This window comes from Solanum dulcamara, chromosome 2 (assembly GCF_947179165.1).
Source record: "Solanum dulcamara chromosome 2, daSolDulc1.2, whole genome shotgun sequence".
Taxonomy (NCBI): Eukaryota; Viridiplantae; Streptophyta; class Magnoliopsida; order Solanales; family Solanaceae; genus Solanum; species Solanum dulcamara.
The window spans coordinates 62,718,094-62,728,658 of NC_077238.1; the positions used below are offsets into that span (position 1 = coordinate 62,718,094).

General features: G+C 37.0%; 1 pseudogene; it reads right to left on the bottom strand.

Annotated features, from left to right (window-relative positions):
* Positions 1 to 1,368: 1,368 nt before the first annotated feature.
* On the bottom strand, positions 1,369 to 5,030 carry LOC129872179 (uncharacterized; annotated as a pseudogene).
* Between the last annotated feature and the right edge of the window lie 5,535 nt (positions 5,031 to 10,565).

The window sequence follows — 10,565 nt, forward strand, 5'->3', positions numbered from 1 at the left end:
AGAGCCTCCGCTTGGTTCCGGCACTGGGATGATTTGTTTAGAGTGTTTGTATTTAGACTACCTCACAAGGGGTGTCTCAGAGTCCTAAGAGAACTCCTCCTTGGAACCATTAAGTTCGGCGTCTGTTGGCACATCCTGGATGTGTCGTTTTAAATTTTTTAAGGCTTTGTTTTTTGAAATGTTCTTATTTCCACCACCATGCTTCGGAGTTCGTTTGAGAGGCATTAGTACCTATGCAGGCAGGAGTTATTTCATAAACATATAAAGAAAAACAAGAAAAGAAAAAAACATTTAATAGGGAAACTTAATTTTTTTGAGTCTACGAGTAGGTATCTACGGGTCGTAGAAGAGTCTACGACTCATAGAACCAGCTCGTAGAATCAACCCTGCAGGTTTTGGTCTCTAAATCTTCTCTACTACTGTACCTTATGACTCATAGAAGTTTATACGAATCGTAAAGGTCATTTGTAGAGAAGTCTACAACTCATAAGATATACTCGTATATGTTACGTGTTAAAACACTTAAGTACAAGAGTTGGATCATTTAGTTTGACGAGTCTAATTGACGAGTCGTAGAATATTCTACAACTCATAATTAGACTCGTAATACTTGTTGTTTGTGAGGATTGATCACTGATCATGAGGTATTCATTTACGAGGGGTAACTACAACTCGTGGAATTTCCTACGACTCATAGAAAACTCCCGATTGAAAAAATTTCAAGATAAGTGATCTTCACAATTTATTACGGCAAAACAAGTTTAATAACCCTAATTTATTCAATCCATTAATTTTAAATGACAATTTGATCAAAGATCCATTCCCCAATGCATAAATCAGTTCAACAAGCTAAGTTTAGTCGTAATTAGACTCATAAGATTTGTTTTTTGTTAAGGTTGAACCACTGACTATGATTCGTAGAATGACCTACGAATCTTAGAAAACCCCCAACTGAAAAATTCTCAAGTTCAGTGATCCCTCACAAAGACAACATAACACTTAGTTCAAAATCCCCATCCATTCCTTATTTCATTGATTATAACATTAAATTAAGCATCTTTCCAGTTCCCCAATTCACACATCCAGTTCAATAATTTGAATTCAAAATCATAAGACCATAACTTTGTACCAACTGATCCTATAGTACCACTATGGAGTAGATGTAAAATATGGTCTAAGTGTAATAGCATGGGAAGCTTACTTACCATAATTGAAGATTTGATCCTTTGATTTTAATTTTGTGCTGGTACTATTGACACACTATAGGGTTTAGGAAACTAGGCTTTTTGACTGTGTTTAAGCTTCAATGATAGGAACTAGATGGAATTTGGAGAGATTTGTTGGAGAAGAAGAAGAACAGGGTCGTTTCTATGCTTCCATAGTTTTGATCTCATCCTCGGTGCCCATGTATGCTTTGATTCTTTGACCATTAACTTTGAACTTTGTACCATCTTTCTTCTCTAGCTCAACTGCAACATGTGAAAAACCTTAAATCACTCAGAGTGGTCCTAACTATTTTGACTTGAGTTTACCAGGAAATAAACACATCCTTGAGTTGAAAAGAAGGACTAAGTCTCCGGGTACAAATGTTTGATTTTCAATCTTTTGGTCTTGGTACTTCTTCATTTGCTTTTTGTACAAGGTTGAGCTTTCATATGCATTTAGGCAAAACTCATCAAGCTCGTTTATTTGATTCATTATTTGCTTTGATCCGGCATTCCAATCCATATTCAACTTCTTCAACGTCTACATAGCTTTGTGTTCCAACTCTATGGGCAAATGGAAAGATTTCCCAAAAACAAGTTGATAAGGTGATATACCTATGGGAGTCTTGAATGTAGTGTGGTAGGACCATATAGCATCATCACGTTTCCTTCACCAATCCTTTCTATTTGCGCTCACCATCTTTGCAAGTATTTGCTTGATTTTATGATTGGAGACTTCAACTTGTCCACTAGTTTGTTGATAATCAGGAGTAGCTACACTATGTCGAACCCCATACTTTTCAAGTAATTCTTTGAAAAATCGATTGCAAAAGTGGGAATCTCCATCGATGATTGTTGACCTAGGTGTACCAAATCTTGAGAAGATATTTCGCTTGAGGAAGGTAGTGACACTTCTTGCTTCATTGTTGGGAAGTACGATAGCTTCTACCCATTTAGATACGTAGTCAACCACAACAAGGATGTACTTCATTCTACTCGAACTCACAAAAGGACCCATGAAGTCAATTCCCCATACGTTGAATAGTTCAATGACTAGAATAGGAGAGTGGGAGTTCATGTTTCCTTGAAATTCCTCCTTTCCTTTGAAAATGATCACAAGACTTAGAGAAATCATGAAAGTCTTGATGAATTGTTGCCTAGTAGTAACCACACTGAAGAATTTTGTAGGTTATCTGTATACCACGATGATGGCCTTTAATGGGCAATGAATGGAATGCATCTAAAATGCTCATCATCTCTACTTCAGGTACACAATGATGAATAATCCCATCGGTACAAACACAGAACAAGTATGGTTCTTCCTTAAAGAACTTCTTCACATTGGACATGAACTTATGATGTTGGTGAACATTTAATTCGAACGGCACTATATCACTTACCAAGTAGTTAGAAACATCGGCAAACCATGGAATTAAGTTGTGTGATGCTACCAATACTTGTTCATCCAGAAAGGTGTAATCTATCTCAACTCCATTTTCCAGCTTTAATATTTCCTCTTCTTCAAGTCTAGAGAGATGATCCGCAACTTGGGTTTCTGTCCCTTTTCGATCTTTCACTTCAAAATCAAACTCTTATAACAATAATACCCAATGTATAAGTCTTAGATTAGCATCCTTCTTTGCCATGAGATATCTCAATGCTGCATGGTCTGTGTGTATAATTACTTTGGTGCCCAATAAGTAGGATCTAAACTTCTCGAAAGCAAATACAACGACAAGCAACTCTTTTTCAGTCATGGTGTAGTTTCTTTGAGCAACACTAAGGGCTTTACTAGCATAGAATATTGGAGGTAGAAGATTCTTGCGCCTTTTTCCCAATACTATGCCAAGTGCTACTCCACTAGAATCACACATGACTTCAAATGGTTGCTCCCAATCCAGTGCAATGATGATTGGATCTGATACTAACCTTTGCTTCAACTCCTTTAACTCTTATAGACAGGACTCATCAAAAACAAACTTCGTCTCCTTCTCTAGTAGTTTGCATAAAGGATGAGCTATTTTGGAGAAGTCTTTGATGAAGTGACGATAAAATTCAGCGTGTCCCAAAATGTTTCAAATACCTTTTACAGAAATGGGAGAGGGTAACTTTGCAATTACCTCAATCTTTGCTCGATCTACCTCAATGCCTTTGTTTGAAATATTGTGACCCATCACTATGCCCTCTTTCACCATAAAGTGACACTTCTTCCAATTTAGCACAAGGTTGCACTCCACACATTCTTAGTACATCTTGGAGTTGAGCCAAGCAATTATCGAATGAGTCACCAACCACTGAAAAATCATCCATGAAAACTTCAATTGTATCCGACCATATCTAAAAACATAGACATCATACAAAAGGTCGCCGGTGCATTACACAATTTGAATGACATCCTTTTGAAAGTGAATGTCCTATATGGATATGCAAAAGTGGTCTTCTCTTGATCTTCGGGTGCTATAGAGATCTGATTGTAGCCCGAATATCCATCAAGAAAATAGTACCATTCTTTTCCAGCAAGACGGTCGAGTATCTAATCTATGAAAGGCATTGGAAAATGATCTTTTTTGGTCCATGAGTTTAGCTTGCGATAATCCATGCACACTCTCTAACCAGTCACAAGCCTGATTTAAATGAGCTCATTCTTTGTATTTGTCACCATAGTAATACCACTCTTCTTTGGTACATATTTGACAGGACTGACCCAATTACTATCCGCGATTGGATAAACAAATCCAATATCTAACCACTTGATGATCTCCTTTTTAACTACCTCTTTCATAGGTGGGTTAAGACATCATTGGTGTTCAATGCTTGGTTTGAAATCTGGCATGAGTTAGATTTTATGAGTATATATGCCCGGTGGTATGCCTATGATGTCAGTTATGGACCATCCTATTGCCCTTTTGAAATGCCTCAAGACAGATGTAAGAGCTTCCACTTGCTTTTGGTGAAGATCAATAGCTATTATGACCGGAAATGTGTTCTTGGGTCTCAAAAATACATATTACAAGTGAGATGGTACTGCTTTGAGTTCCAAATTCGGAGGTTCCTTGATGGATGGTCTCGCAGGCGGAGTTGCTCTATTCTTCAAGTCGAAGTCGAGTCTCTTTGGTGCGTGATTAAAAGTCCCAAGGCCATTTAGTGCACAAACTATCTTATCATACTCTCCAATGTGATCTTTATCAAAGTTCATGATGACAACATCTAGAGCTTCAACACCCAATCTCTCCTAAATAGATATTTCTGGTTGTAAATCATCAACAACATCAATCGTGGACACTACTTGTAGGTCATTGTGATGCTTCATTGATTAACATACATCGAAAACCACTTCTTTATCATTTAGTCAAAACTTCAGGTGGCCCATTTCTATGTCCACCAAAGCACGTCAAGTTTTCAAGAATGGTCTTCCCAAAATGATGGAACATCAAAGTCTACCTCACAATCAAGAATGACAAAGTCAACCGGGAATATAAATGATTTAACCTTCACTAGAACATCATAAATAATGTCCACGGGTTCCTTCACATTACAATCTGCTATCAAGAGTCGCATTAATGTCGATTTGGGGGCTCCCAAGCCCAATTGTTGAAACACTGCTAGCAACATCAAGTTAATGCTAGCATCCAAGACACACAATGTTTTTGCAAAGTTGAACACCCATATGGTATATGGTATAGTGAATACGCATAGGTCCTTTTTCTTTTGCATGAGTGAGAGAATGGCAATTGCGCTACAATGATACAGGTTATCGGTTGGTTCAAAACTTACCATTATCTTCTTTGTGACAAGATTCATTATAGACATGGCATATCCTGGCATTTATTCTAGTGCCTCTATCAAAGAAATATTCACTGAAAGTTGTGTCAACATGGAAATAAACTTAAGAAACTTTCCATCTTCGACCTTCTTTTTCAATCTTTCTGGAAAAGGTAGAGGAGATCATGGCATTGGAATTGGAGTTGGAATAACGTCTTTCGCATTGCTTGCTTTCTTGCCATGCTTTCTATCTCTTTTTTCAGGTTGTGTGGTTCTTAGCTCTTCACATACTACTTCTTCCTCGATTTTTCTTTCGGTTTCATCCCTACTAACAGTCGATTCATGTGCATCATCCTCAATTTCTGGCATAGGTGGATCCACTGTTTGAATGCCACTTCGGGTGGTCATAAACATGCATTGTCCGTTGTTCTTTGGATTTTGAATTGTAATACTTGGGAGAGTTTCTTTCTGGTGTGGATTAAAAAATGATGAAATCTGTCCCAATTGTTGCTCAATAATATTTATGGATGTAAAGTGTGAGTCAACTTTTTGATTCATTCCAAAAAGATCATTGCGTATCTCCTTAGGATTATCCTCTGTTGTGTTATACTTTTTCATCATGTTTGTCATCATGTCTTCAATTCTTGCTAGTCCGGATCCCCCATCTTGATTTTTAAGAGGGATGTATGCACCACTCTTGTTGTTATCTCTCCTTCCCCAATCACCTTCTCTATCGTTCCCATGGTTGCTATCAATGTATCCATTCCGATTGTAATTGTTCTTACGATTATAGTTCCCTTCGTGATTGTAGTTGTTGTCGCAGTTGTAATGGGCCTCTCTATTGAACTTTTTATAGTTCTGACCTTGATTTCCTTGACCTTGGCGCCAAGAATCCTAATTGGATGCATGGGCGTTAGTACGGAAACCCCCCCCCCCCCATATCCATAATCATCATAACTTGGCGCCTTACCTTGATTGTCGATTGCATTGATTTTCTCTACTACCATGCTTTTGAATGCTAGTTTGAGTTCGATTTTTAATTGAGCGAGTTCTTGTTGTACTTCTTAGTTTTGTATCTTGGAACCTTGATTCGTGCTAACAGTAAAAGAGCTTTTTGAAGTTTCTATATCCCTAGTTCTCCAATCTCGGTTGGTATTTGTAACATGATAAAGTCTCCCTGCAGCCTCTTGGAAAGTGTTGGCCAAGAATGCTCTGCCAGTGATGGTGTCTGCAACATCTTTTCCATTATCATCAAGTGCGCGGTATAACAACTCAAGAAATGACTCATCTTCTATTCTATGATTTGGCACGCTTTATAGATACTTTGCAAATATCTCCCAAGCTCTACTAATTGACTCTCCCAGCATTTATTGAAAGTTGTTGATTCAGTATGTTAGTTTCAACTTATTAGACAATGGGAAATACTTATCCATGAATGCATTGTGTAATTCATCCCAAGTTGTGATGGAGTTGCATGGAAGTTCAGACAACCAAATTGTAGCTTCGCCAGTAAGTGATAATGGAAAAACACTCAGTCTAATGACATCCATAGTGAGGCACATCCATAGTAAGGCCTGGGTTGCCAACACTACACTTGTAAAATTATGCCACATTCTGGAGATGAATGTGTGGATCCTCAGATGGTAATCCAACAAACATTCCTCTAGTATGAAGTATTTGAATCAGCGCACTTGTGATACTAAACTTAGCTCTCGACGACAATAGAGGTAACACAATAGCACCAGTAGTTCCGATGGTGTCAGTGTTGACCCTATAGTTATTCCATATGCCGAATTCAGGGCGCTGTCTAGGTGGAGGACGTTGTCTTGCTATTGGTGTATTGTTAAGAACATTCTGTGGTTGATGTTATGGAGGATGTTGCAGTGCATTTTCGTGTTTCCCTCCAAGATATACCGCGCGATCACCACGTTCGTGTCCATCATGGTTATTGTTGTTGTTTTCCATCCTACGTAATGCTCTTTCAATTTTGGAATTAAATGGAATCTAGGAAATGCCTTGACTTCTCGTATTTGGCATGAACTATGAATCAAAACCTAGTAGAATAAGGAAATATTGAAAACAAATCAAATAATAAAAATTAATCTAATATAAAATCCAAATTCCTCGACAAAGACTCCAAAATTTGATACATTCAAATTACACCTCCCTAAAGAAGTATAAAGCGATCGTTGATCAAATATAGAACCTAACAAAGGTTAGAATCGATCCCACAAAGAATATGATTTAGACTTTAGATTAATCGTTTATTATTTGCTTTAGTAATTAATTTATTTCCATAAAGAAAGGGGAGATTTTTATAAAACTAACTAATAAATCAAATAAAAAGCATCAACGAACAAAAGTAACAGTTTAATGTGGTTTAAATCAATATGAAGTGAAATTAGGGGTTTATGTGTTCCCCACGAATCCTTAACTAAGTAGACTTTTTTTTATGAGTAATTCTTTCCTAGTGTGTTACATGCAAAATCGGTAAGTTAATTTCACTTATGTCCTTGATCCGGTAAATAAGTGAATTTCACTACGCAACTTGATCCATCTATGAATGTATGCTTTACTAACCCTTACCAATGATCCTATATTTAGCTATCCCTTGATCCGTTCAAGCTAATTAGATGAGGATGATTAGCCCCAAATCTCATTTTTAATCCATTTTCCCATCCGTTACCTCCTTGATCCGGCAAGTAAGGATAAGGCGAGTTCTAACATTGTCCACCATTAAAAAGCAATCAAAACAAAGAAAAAAATAATACATGCATGCACACTATTCAATAATTACTTTTATTAAGTTCTACATCATTAATTCATTATGGTTTCCACAACCCTAGTTGTGGAATTAGCAACTCATAACTGCGTGATAACAATCAATAATATTCAGGTTAAAAGAAATCATGAACTTACATTAGTAATTGTGAGAATCTAAAATCTTCAATAAAATTCGAATGTAAAAATCGATAACAAAAATCAGAATTTAAGAATAAAATCCCAAAAATAGTTCAATCTATATTCTTAAACCCAAAAACACGCATTCATTAAAATAAACCTTAGAAGTGTATTTATAGACAAATAATCCTAAGTAAATATGAATTTAGAAAACATAGGAAATTTTAAGTCGGTTCGGGTCTAAGACTCGTTTCTACGAATTGTAAAGTCTTTGATGAGTCGCAGACCCATTGTAATCCATCACACTGCACTAAAACATTTTTCTTCTTCACAAAAGGCCTTCTACGAGTTGTAATATCCATGACGACCCGTAATCTTGACTTGTAGATTAGATCTTGGTTCAACCTTTGTACATATCTTCCAAGAGTGCCTTCTACGACTCGTAGGAATATAAACGAGTCGTGTAATTGACTTGTCATCTTCACTTTGCCTTCAATCTTTCACTTTTACTTGACGACTCCAAATGATGAATTGTACAGATGAAAATGAGTTGTAGACTTCACTCATAACCTTTAGTTTAAACTTTATTTTTTCTCTTCTATTTTTGATGATTGATACCTACGACTCATAGAAGTAACTACGAGTCATTGGATGAACTTGAAGCACCAAAATCCTCAAGACTCAATGTTGTGCTTCCTCAATTCATTCTCCAACTTAGTTTCCTGCAAAATAACTCCAACTAACATCAAATATGCTAACAAATTCTTAAAAGACATGCAAATTCTCAAGTATGAAGTATTAAAAGTACCATAAATCCAAGGTAGATCAGGCACCATAACTTGCCTCCACAGCCCCTGGAACCTTAGGTGATACCGCCATAGGTCTGATGGGTAGGGAAGGAAAATAACCCTCACCTAATGGATACTCACCTCGAAATGGGATTTCTTCACCATTATATTGATGAAGAGGCTCTTGCTACTGTTTATGTATGCCTCATGACATAGCTCACAACATGGGGAAAGGAAGATCCAACTGCAATCAAATGCTCCGATGCCAATCGAAGTAGCAGAGACAACCCCCTAACAAACTCCTGACTCATATCCTGATCCATAAGGGATGATATGGGGTTATTCCCGAACCATTCAAGGAATCCCAAGACATACTCAGATACTAACGACGAGCCTTGTTGGGGAACTATCAACCCATCTTTGTCTTGAGAACCATCTGCCAAAACTCTGGTGAAGCATGTTGATGCTCTTATCTGTCCATCAGAAACCTCGTGGTATCCCTCTAAAAGATATTAGATTCAAAAAGATCAGCTTTAGAGGTTATTCGAAATGAAAACACACGATAAGGAGTCAAGAGCATAATTTCCTAAATATGCCCTATAGCCTCCCAAAAATAAGATACGAACACTGCACAGGAATTTACTATACATTGATCTCATGCCAATGATGATGGTCAACCTAGAGCTCTAATACTAACTTATCACGACCCAATTTTTAAGGTCATGATAACACCTACTCCAACCCACTAGTAGGTAAACCTAAATCATAGCCTAGATGGGCTATCAAGCAGAACAGAAGTAAATGAAGCAGAAACCAATAATAATAAGAAGAACGAGGAGTCAACATAGGTACATATCCAAATAACCATGCCCAAAACCTGTCATCAGACAGTAATCGAGCATCTAGTTAAAATAATTATTTAAGGCTTTTACAAATACAAATATAGATAAAGATAGTCTTCAAAAGCAAGTAAAAACTAGTTCTACCCCAAACTAGATGGAAATCGGCATCTCTAGATGCTAAGAGCTCACCAAGTCCAAATTACCAGTAATAACCTGTACTATGATCTGTAGGGTGTAGAAGTATAGTATGAGTATCAAACGACTGATACTCAGTAGCCATAGGCCGACTGATCTCCACAGATAAAGCAAGTTTAAATAACATATAACAAGGTAAGTAAAGCACAAGTAAATAAATAGGAGCTAACACAATGTAGAATAGGAAAAAAGAATGAAGAGATAATATAAAAAGAGAAAAGAACCAGAGTCAAGGAACACACCTAAAAGTGCAAGCCAATCACCTATTTACAATGAGAAAGTACTATAGAAGTCGACTAATCAAGAGAAGAAAGCCGGCCAACACTGCTAACCATATAACTATCTAGAGACTAATCTAACTCAGCCTAACAAGGAGTACCAATAACAAATCCAAACTAAGACCCTTGTAATTAACTATAAATACAATAATATATAAGTATAAGCATAATCAAACAATAACCGATTGGACGCCCATACCCAAGAAAGGGACAAACATTGACAAACATGCCCTGACCCCTATAAAATCGGTGAACCAAACAACAAATACATTGTCACACCCCAAGCTAGACCTTAAGAGTGACACGGTGAACGGGAACCCAAAATATCCCAACCAAGCCTCTTAACATACATTGCATTCATAAGGTCAACTAAAACATAATGAAATAAGAGGAAGAAATAAATCTCGATCATAGATGTTTAGGAATGAAATGAAATTAATTCAAATGTCTGAGAAGGGACTACATCACTCTATATCTAATAGTACCTCTATAACTAGATGGGGGATTAGGACAAGATCCTAGCTCTTCCAAACATAAAAGCAGTCAACAGTGGAAATCATGAAAAGAAAGTCTTATCCTCGATGAATGAGGACT